At 46.6% G+C, this 10790-nt stretch overlaps 1 long non-coding RNA gene across 1 annotated transcript; it reads left to right on the top strand.

Annotated features, from left to right (window-relative positions):
* The first annotated feature begins 563 nt into the window (after nucleotides 1-563).
* Nucleotides 564-9408, top strand: LOC128097204 (uncharacterized). Its single transcript, XR_008213807.1, has 4 exons — nucleotides 564-1108; nucleotides 2737-3339; nucleotides 5823-6001; nucleotides 8954-9408. It is a non-coding gene; the product is annotated as an uncharacterized LOC128097204 (long non-coding RNA).
* Nucleotides 9409-10790: the final 1382 nt, after the last annotated feature.

Below are 10790 nucleotides of genomic sequence, written 5' to 3' on the forward strand. Positions count from 1 at the left end.
TCCTAAACAGTGGGATCCAGAAGACCTCAGGCAGGTGAATACATCCTTGTGTTGTGGTGCCCTGATGCCACGGTGATTGAGATTCCTGTACCCAAGACCATTCCAGACCTCTTGTTATCCACCTCAGCCTGCTCACTTATATCTTTTGTAATAAACTACAGTAGTATGTAAAATTTTCCTTAGTTCTGTGGGTCATTCCAGTATATTATTGAACCCTAAGGGGAAGAGTTCACAGGAAATTACCTGAATTCATAGATAACTGGGATGGAAATTTAGGTAGCCTAGGGACCCACCCAGGACTTGTGACTGACATTCTAAATGAAGACCCTGTTGCAGCAGCATGCCTTTAGTCTGTGGAGTCTCGTGAGAGCTCTAGGTCAGGTGTCACAATAGGATGAAGTGTTGAGAGACTGCCCGGTTTGTGTCCGATGAATCACGGAGAACCTTTCAGGTTTTAACCGTCACCCCCTCTAGGAGATTCATGGCGGGCAAATGGTTTGAGGCAGATCTTGGAAGCAGCTGCTACGTTACAGACACGGCCTCTTAAGTTGTTTGTTTGTTTGTTTGTTTTCTCCATTTGGTTACTAAATGGAAAGTTGAGCCAATCACCTGACTAAATAGATGCTCAATTACAGAGCTTTCTAGACACGCCCAATTGGAGCTCTAGCTGTGTTTGGTCTTAAGAAAGAAACAAGGGGCCTTCCTGCCTGAGCTGTCCTGGGCCCAAGCTCCCCCAACACTCAGTCCTTTTCTAGGCTCTCTTGGCGAAGGTGTAGATCAGTTCCATATTCTCTTGGTAAGATGATGGGGATAGGCATGCTTTGGAGGGACAGAAGCAGAACAGGGAACCCACTGGGCGGTCCTGCTGCTTGGAAGGAAGAGGGAAAGAACAATCTACCACAGGCTTATGTGAAACTTCCCCAGGGGCCTCCTAAAAACCTTGGGTGGCTGTTCTAGATTCTTTTCTTTCTTTTTCTTTTCTTTTTTTTTTTTTTTTTGTTTGTTTGTTCAAGACAGGATTTCTCCACATAGCCCCGGTTGACCTGGAACTTGCTGTGTAGATCAGGATGGCCTCCAAGTCTCTACCTCTCAACTGATGGGATGAAAGGTGTGTACCACCATGCCCAGCTTCCAGTTTTGTTGCTATGAAGAAAAAAGCTACAAAAATTAATGTAGAGGAGGAAGGGTTTACTGTAGCTCATAATTTCAGGTTACAGTCCATTGTTGAGGGGAAATCAAGGCAGCGGGAATGTGACACAGCTAGTCACGTCACCTCTACAGTCATGAGCAGACAAGAGTAAGAGAAATAAATACATGCATGCTCACTTGCTGTTTTGCATGGTTGTGTTCAGTTCAGCTCAGGACTTTTACAGTTCAGGACCCCCTGCCTAGGGAATGGTAATGCCTATAATGGGCTGCATCGTCCCACGTCAATTAACTCATTAAGACAATCCCTAACCAATATGGCCACAAGCCAATGAATGTTGACAATCCCTCACTGAAACTCTCCTCTCAAATGATTCTAGGCTATGTCAAATTGAGGAAGGAACACATCATGATGAGACTTCACTAGGTTATAGGGACTGACATTAAATCACTCATGTACATATTGGGCATCATTTAACAAATATGTACTGAGCTACTGTCTCATGTTAAACACTGGTCATTTTTGTCTAATCCAGTCAAAGAGAAAGAATGGATAATCTTTTTTTGGCATGTCTCCAGACCACTACTTCTTCAAGTATTCCTCAATTCCTCCTTCCTTCAAAGACAATGGATTATGCCTTTTTGAGATCCAGTGGTGCACTGACTGCACACCTCTTCTGGAATTCACTATCTACCTTCCCGTGTCTCCTTTTCATTTTCATATTTGTTATCTCAGGGTCACAAAGTGGTCATAGTAATTAGGTATTAACTACAGAGACAAAAGGGGCAAGAATAAAAACAAAATTCCCACACTTTAACAACCAGGCTCAGACTACCTGACACTCAGTAATGTATGATGTCTTATGTAGACATCTGAAGCCATACCATGGTGCCTTACTAGAATGCAGTTTCGAAAAAAAAAATAGGCTGTGAAATGTATTATTTCATAAGCTAGTGAGACAACTGTCTGCCTCCTGAATAATCCACACAGACAGCTCGGGAGAAAAACCAAAGCCCATTCCTCTCAACTGTGACAAAAGAGCTTCTGCTCCTCTCCATGATGTGGCCCCCTCTCTGTGAACTTGGCTGCTTCTCTTCTGAAGAGCATTTCAATAAGCCTTCTCGGTGTGTCTGTTTGAGTCCCAGGAACTCTATCTCCTGGGTCACCAGCCTTCTCTATGTCACTTCAGAAGGCACCAACATTCAGAACAACCTCCCGAAGAAGACAGTCAAGGCAGAATATGTCCTCCTTGATAGGCTCTATCTTGTTTTGAAACTGAAGGCTGACTTCTTTTACATCTCTTTGACTAGGGACGAGAAACACTCAGCAAAGGGGTGTGGGATTGCAAGGCCTTGTTTAGACACCTGATGACGCAAGCCTAGAGCCAAGGGAGCGATGTAGCCTCCACAGCAAGCTTGGGCAAGGGTGGAAGGGTGTTTAGTAGCTGTCGTGACTCTGGAGTTGGCCGATCTTTATCATCCATCTCCTTTTGCTGGTGAGCTTTGCAGTGTGTGTGTGTACCTTCTGATATCCAATCCCTTCTGGTAGACACCCTAAATAAGAAAACCTTTGTGTTTTCTCTCTACTAGGAGTACATTCCACCAGGACTGGAAGCAAGAACAGAAAAGTTTTAGTTTTTGGAGAACAAGGTGCAGAATTCAGGAAAAAAAATCTAAATATACATATAACAAATAGAGCCCCTAGAGCAGAAATTCTTTGTTAGTAGCCTGTGACTTTTGTCAGGGGTTTTCATGAACCTCTAAAATTAAGTGGAAAATCTTGCATTGATGTGCATAGACTGTGTCCTTACTGTATATCACATTTGGAAAGGTTCTGCAAGCTTCAAAAAACTGGATCACGATTTGCCTAGGACAGCACTCACGAATGACAGCTTTGCAAAGCGGGAGCCAGTGCCCGATACTGAACCGAATCCAGCTGGCCTGAGCACCTGACTCCACGACTGCTCCCCCCACAGCCACAGACTCCGCTGACTCTATTTTTAAGAGATAAGTCCAAAGGGTGTTATTATTCTCTGTCTCGAAGCACAGCCTGGGGTAGAGTGGATAGACTGGGAAAAGAGCCTCTCATAGTGACTCACCATCACCCTCTCCTGAGTAATGGTCTGCGGTCTCCATCACTCACTCTTGCCAACACATTGGAACAGACACAGTTGGGCCTGAGCCAGCAGCTGAGTGAGTATATGAAACCCTGGGGTAGGTACGGGAGACTGAAGGGTTGGAGGGGGCGGGAAGAATAGGTTCCCATGACCTGGATTCACCCTACCCGTCCAAGGGGAAGGAAATATAGCTTATTTATGAATGCTGCCCAATCAATATTTGTGGGGCGTTTACCCAACCACCCCCACAGTTCCCCAGAGTTTTCTTGAGTGCGAGCAGCAGGAAATATTAGATAGAAGGATTTATTGCGGAGAATATCGCGGAGATAAACAGATAGAAAATAAAGGATAGCCTCGAGGGGGCCTGGAACCAATTCCAACGGGCCCTGACTGTCTCTGCCCCAGGGTTTTTATAGAGACGCCAAGGGGTGGAGCAAAAGACCTCCTCTCCCAGCATGGCCAAGTGCAGACCATCCCAGACACCTGCACTCAGGCCCGTGGTCTAATCATCCTCTATGCGGACCTGCTGGGTAAAGCCACGAGGAACCCGAGAACGGGCTCCCACAAATATTAAAATTCCCAACAGGAAAACCCAGCCTAGGGTGCATCTATAACCCTACCATTGGGCATTTGTGGGTAGGGGGACCCCTGGAGACTTGTTGGCCAGCTAGTCTAGCCAGTAGGCACACTCCAGGTTCAGTGAGAGAACCTGTCTCAAAAAATAAGGTGGGAACCCATAGAGGAAGACATCCAACCTCTAGCCTCCATATGAATGCACACACACACACACACACACACACACACACACACACACACACATGCATAAACACAAAAATATATATATATATATATATATATATATATATATATATATATATATATATATAATCACTACCACACACATAGAAATTCTCCACAGGCCCTGCACAGCTGAAACTATGTAGGAGAGATAGGGAAAGGGGAAGAAAGGGAAGAAGCCTCTTTCCTCCATGGGCAGCAAATTTCTGCCTATCCTATTGGTAACAGATATGCATGGACAGTGGTGGGAGGCTGAGGAGATGGCCACAGAACAGCATCCGAGCCTATAATCCAGAAGATGTGAGACCAACCCCAGGAGATTCTGTAGCATCCAGCCTCCCAGGGTTGCCTCCTGATTGCTACGCCTCAGGGCTTACTATGAGCTCTTGGACCCTCATTTGACCTTTCCTGATCCTGGGATGGTTTTCTCAATGGAAAGTGTCAGAGTTACATTTGTCTGGTAGTTTTGCACTTTGCTTCCCACAAAAGCAGTTCCCCATAGGCCATAGCAGAGACAGGGTCCGTGGTGGTGGGGGCGGAATCTTAGAGACTTGATGGACAGGAACCATGGACGACAAATGGGGAAGACCCTGAAGATGAAGAAGCACTCTGACTTCTGGACGCTTCATGTCAATAATTCTGCAACATGGCTGCTCTTCAGAACTAGAGGCCTTTATAAGAACTGAAACTGCCTTCCCAGATCTACTGACCCAGAATCTTATGAGGCATGGAGACTGGAATCTGGACTTTTAGAAAACTCCACAGGAAATTCCAAAGAAGCATATCTTGGAGATCCAAGATGGAGCCAAACCAGAAAGCCCTTAATTGCCCCTTTCCCAGCATCCCCCTGCCATAGTAAGATGCCAATTCTAGAGGCAGATTCAAATGGAAGTGAAAAACTGCCTTCCAAAATGAGAAGTCTCTGGAAAACATGAGGTACAGACCAGCAGGCCCTCCCAGTATCTCTCCTACTCCCAGATGTTTTTGGTGCATTCAGCTCACAACATATGGCCAGCCTCCTCCGAAAGGCACCATTGCCACAGCCATGAGCCTATCAAGATCCTAAGTGGAAACATCACATCATTAAGCTGGAGACAGACAATACCAAGAGCAGCGTGCTTATCATTGCCGTGGGAAGCACTGAATGGGGGTTTGAATAAGCGCAGATCGGCTCACACTGTCAGATGGATTCATTATCAAACTTGGCCAGCTCTACTCTGACATGCTGTTAGCACTACAGTTTCCTAAATTTATATTCCTAGATGGAGAAGGCCGGTGTCACCAGCAGGCAGAGAGAATGTGGGGGAGGCAAGGGTTCAGAAGAGGATGGGGTGACAGTTGCCTGGAAAAACAAGCATATTAGCCAGAGTTGTCTACTGACAATGGGAATCCCAGTGCTAGAAAGCTCGAAGCAAAGAGGAAATTGACTGGAGCGGTGGAAGAACCCAGATTTATATCTGACATCATCGTAAGAAGCTCCAAGGTTCTGGTTCTGCTTGTTTCTATGGGGGCTTCAATCCTGGTCACACTTCCCAATAGCGACCACCAATTACTGATATTTTTTGTTGTGAGCCTAGCCCTTAACAGATGAGTCATCTTTCCAGCCCACCAACTACTTGTAAAATAGGTGATGACCCGAATGTGGCCATCCAGCAGTAGTTTGCCTCTCCGGGTGACTAATTCTCTTTAACCAGTGTTATATGATAGGCTGATGACCCACCAGCTTAGACAATCTAGGGACAGGATTCTGCTGTGTCCTAGAGGATCCAGCAGATGAGACGTCATCACCTGGGTGTCCCTGGACAGAGATGCTGGCTGTACCTGGAGATGAACTCTGAGGTTGGTCTGACTTCAACCCTGAAGCTGCTGTGATGGAGGTGACTGTCTGTGGGAGAATCCAGGTGGAGGGAGAGGAAGTGGTGGCAGATGGCAAGAATAAGGTGTGTGGAACTCTTGCCACCCTTGCGGAGGCGGGGAGGAAAGAGCAGTACTTGCTCTCTCCCCAATGATAGATTTTTTTTCTAGATGGTTATTTCTTTACCTGATGTCTTTGATGCTGCTTATGGGCCCTTCGGGGAGCATCTGCAAGCCCTGTCATCTTCAAACTTGTAGCTGCAGGCGTATGTTCCAGTCGGCACTTAGTCCATCTTAGTAGAATGACAGAGGAAGCATAGATCTGGGTTGAAGAATCCCGAAGTTTGGTTTGGATTCTGTTCCAAACTTTTGTGCAGTTTTGAGTAAGCATTCTTTGGCTCAGGCCACTTTCAAACAAGCTGGAAAGATGGCTTAGTTGATATAGTGTTTACTGCACACGCATAACAACTTGAGTTAGATCCTCAGGACCTGCATACAACCTTGGTACAGTAACATACCTGCTTATAATCCCAGCACTGGAGAGACAGAGACAGGAGCATCCCTGGGGCTTGCTGGCCAGTCTAGATGAATGAGTGAGCTCCAGGTTCAGTGACAGATCCTGCCTCAAAAAATAAGGTAGTTGGGCTGGGAAGATGGTTCAGTGGGTCAGAGCATTTGCTGTGCAGCTGTGAGGATCTGAGTTTAATCTCTAGCACCCATATTTAAAAAAAAAAAAAAGACAAGCATGGCTGTGTGTGCCTGTGCCCCAGCATCAGAGGGTAGAGAGAGGAGGTAGACCATGAAAAGCCAAGCATGGCTGTGTGTACCTGTGCCCCAGTATCAGAGGGCAGACAGAGGAGGTAGACCATGGAAGTTCATTGTGTAGCCAGCCTAGCCCAAAGGAGCTTTCCAGTTGAATGGGAGATGCTGTCTCAAAAGAATAAGGTGGGTAGTGACAGAAGGACACCCAATGACTGCCTTTGGATTTTGTGCACACATGCACAGGCACATGCACCCACACACTCACACATATGCATCACATATACACACCACACACAAAATAAAATGGAGAGTGACTGAAGCAGATTGCCAACGTTGACCTCTGGCTTCCACAAACACTCACGCACGCACATAAAGACTAGCCAACGTTTTTAGGGTCTGTGGGTTTGGGTCAGAGACACGCCTCTCTGTCATGCAGCACAAAAGCAGCAGGGACTGTGTGAGTGGCTGGTCCTTGCTGTGTCCTAATAAAAGGTTATTTATAAAACAGGTGATGGTCCAAATCTGACCGTGTCGCCGTAGCGGCTGGCCAGGCGTCTCCTAGATTGTCCCTTTAGTGCTGCATGTCAGGGTCCGGAAAGCCTCAGATTTCAGAGCATCTCCGCTGTGTCAATGAGGGATGTGCAGCCTGCGTGGCCCTCTGCAAATGGCACTGCTTTTTCTAGAGAGAGGAGATCCCTTCTCTAGCCTGGGATCTCTCGGAGTACAGACACTTGGGCTTTGTTCTTTTCTGACACCAGTGCCTGGCACAGAGCCTGGCATATGTTTTCAACAAGCCGTCTGTAAATGTTTATCAGATGAATAGTTGGCTGCTGCTAACTTTTTAGACACTTTTGAAAAACGGAATAATAAATCTTAACCATCAAATACCACATTCAACAACAAACCTAAGCCCTCATCATGTGTATGATCATAATATGCATTTATACCACCAAGATGTTTTACAAATTCACAAGTAAAAAATTTGCCTTTAAAAAAGGAGGGGGCCGGGCGGTGGTGGCGCACGCCTTTAATCCCAGCACTCGGGAGGCAGAGCCAGGCGGATCTCTGTGAGTTCGAGGCCAGCCTGGGCTACCAAGTGAGTCCCAGGAAAGGCGCAAAGCTACACAGAGAAACCCTGTCTTGAAAAACCAAAAAAATAAATAAATAAATAAATAAAATAAAAAAGGAGGGGCTAACACACAAGAAGAGGAGGAGGAGGAGGAGGGAGGAGGAGGGGAGAGGAGGAGGGGAGAGGAGGAGGAGGAGGGGAGAGGAGGAGGGGAGAGGAGGAGGAGGAGGGGAGAGGAGGAGGGGAGAGGAGGAGGGGAGAGGAGGAGGAGGGGAGAGGAGGAGGAGGAGGGGAGAGGAGGAGGGGAGAGGAGGAGGAGGAGGGGAGAGGAGGAGGGGAGAGGAGGAGGAGGGGAGAGGAGGAGGGGAGAGGAGGAGGAGGGGAGAGGAGGAGGAGGGAAGAGGAGGAGGGGAGAGGAGGAGGAGGAGGGAAGAGGAGGAGGAGGGAAGAGGAGGAGGAGGGGAGAGGAGGAGGAGGGGAGAGGAGGAGGAGGGGAGAGGAGGAGGGGGAGGAGGAGGAGGGGAGAGGAGGAGGAGGAGGAGAAGAAGAAGTTCAATGTGTTGATGAATATATGAAAATGTTCAACAAAACATGGAAAATTAGACACTGTGCAATTTCAGGCTTCATTTTAACAAAAATAAAGAAAAACGGCACTGCTAGGTTTCAGTGAGGTTGGGAGGGGAGGAACACTGGCTGTGGAGGGACGTTCTCACGCTGCCAGTGGCACGGTCCTGCTCCCCGGCACAGTGTGTTTAAAGCCTTTACAATGGGCCAGCTCTGCTAGCCAGATGTACTATTTCTAGAATTTTTATTCCCAAGAGTTAATCAGCAGTGCACACAATCTTCACACACAGCGCTCATTAATTCCTAGTTGTTTTCAGATTGACCCCTCTGCCTCTGAGAGCAGAATAACACCATGGTCACAGCTGCTGATGGCATCTCACCATCTTTCTAGGGACAAGGGCACGAAAAGGGCTGGTCTGATAGTGGCTTGACTGTCGGCCACCAGCCTATGGAAGCATCTCTGACAAACAGAGCACCACCAAGCTCATCAGCTGCTGTCCCTTTTGGAAAAGACCCAGCAATTACTTGAAAGCTCAGCCTGAGAGGTGCATTTTGGCCTGTCAACTAGGAAGGGGGAGTATTTGTCGAGCAACTTCTACATGCCAAGAAGTTACAAGCTCTTGTTTTCCCTTTCTCCCAACAGCCACGGCAGCCATGTTGTACTGATGGAAACACTAAAGATTTAACAGAAGGCGGGAACATGGCACACAAGTAGATCTGCCTTGGGACAACGACGCATGGAAAATTTGACTGCAGCGCATATAAAGCCCTGACTAGCTCAGCATGCCAATGTGGCATTGGCTGTTTAATCAAAGGAGATTAAATGCAGATATTCTGCTTGCTCTTCATTAAACAGCTTTGAGTGAAAGGTTATATGACACCCACGTTCACAGCCTCAGATCTTTCTCCAGGTCCATAATAATAACTTATCATCAAATGAGCAGGAAAATAACTCAGCTTCCATACAGGGCAGAGTGGAACAGGCTGCTGCAAGTATTCTTGCTCAGGGCAATATCCTTTAAGCAAGTTCTCAATCAGGGAAATTGGGCACGTGATGACTGGCTGAGGACAGACTGCCCTGCCCTAGAAGCTTGGAAGTTCACCTTAAATGATTCCCCTGTGCACACTATGTAAAATAAACACACAAGCCTCATTGCCCGTGTGTTTTGTTTTGTTTTACAGCATCCAAGGTCGTGGGGGACACTGAGGGCAAGAGATGGGGAGCAGTGTACCTATGATGTTTCTTATGCTCTCTCCTTTTCCTTCTCTTTATTTCTTCCCTTGCTTCTGCCTGTCTATTAGTGTTTTTATATTATTCATACTTACATTATTTTTATGTAGAGAGTATGAGGGTGTGGGGGGGGAGTAAGAGGGATGCATGTGTCACATGGCTTCCTTTATCATTCTCCATCTTATTTTTTGAGACAGAGTCTTGACAAGATGTTAGTTAGCTTGTCACTTTGGCTCTTCTAGCTGGCTGTCCAGCTCCAGGGACCCACCTGTCTCCATGGCCATCTTGACTCCCAGCGATGAAGTTGCCAGCTCTGGATGCCACACCCGGGTTTTATGTCGGTGCAGAGGATCTGAGTGCAGGCCATCATGCTCGGTCAGTCATCACTTCACTCACTGAACCACGTACCCAGCCATATTGGTTTGTCTGTCTGTCCCTACACAGCCTAGGCTGACCCTGAGCATTCTGTGTAGTCCAAGCTTGTCTTGAACTTGTGAACCGCTTATCTCAGTTTCACAAGGACGTGCATGAACTACCACGCCCAGCTTTCTCCTTTACATTCTGCAGCTACCAGGCTTCAGTCATGGGGACTCTACTCTGATGACCTTATCTAATCCTAATCACTTCCAAAAGGCTCAGCTCTCCACACCATGATCAGATCAACTTTCTACTCTCTTAATATCTCTCAATGGGAAATAAATTTTAACATAGGAAACTTTGGGGGACACACCAGAACCCCAGCCCCTGTCCAAAAAAAACAGGTACTTCACTTTCCCAGCTGAAGAGGCACAGCCAGAAGTCATCAATATAAACCAAGCAAATAGTTCACCTCACCTCTTTCAAAACTGTGAATAATTACTTCAAAATGCAGCATCAGTTTAGGACAGTGGTTCTCAAACTGTGGATCTCAACCCCTTTGGGTCACATGTCAGATATTTACATTACAATTCATAACAGTAGCAAACTTACAGTTATGAAGTAGCAACAAAGTGATGTTATGGTTGGGGGTCACCACCATATGGAGAACTATATTAAAGGGTCACAGCTTTAGGAAGGTTGAGAAGCACTGATTTTGGAGAATTTAAAGTAATTCAAGTGTTTTTATATACAATAAAAACTCATTTAATAGCTTTATATGAAGAACTAGAGAGATAGCTCAGTGGCTAGGTGAAGTCAGACTTCTTCATCAGGACCATTGGGTCCCCAATAATGACATGGAGACTTATTAATTATGAAAGTTCAGCCAAGA

Source organism: Peromyscus californicus, unplaced genomic scaffold, assembly GCF_007827085.1.
Source record: "Peromyscus californicus insignis strain IS unplaced genomic scaffold, ASM782708v3 Scaffold_5__1_contigs__length_169319896, whole genome shotgun sequence".
Classification (NCBI taxonomy): Eukaryota; Metazoa; Chordata; class Mammalia; order Rodentia; family Cricetidae; genus Peromyscus; species Peromyscus californicus.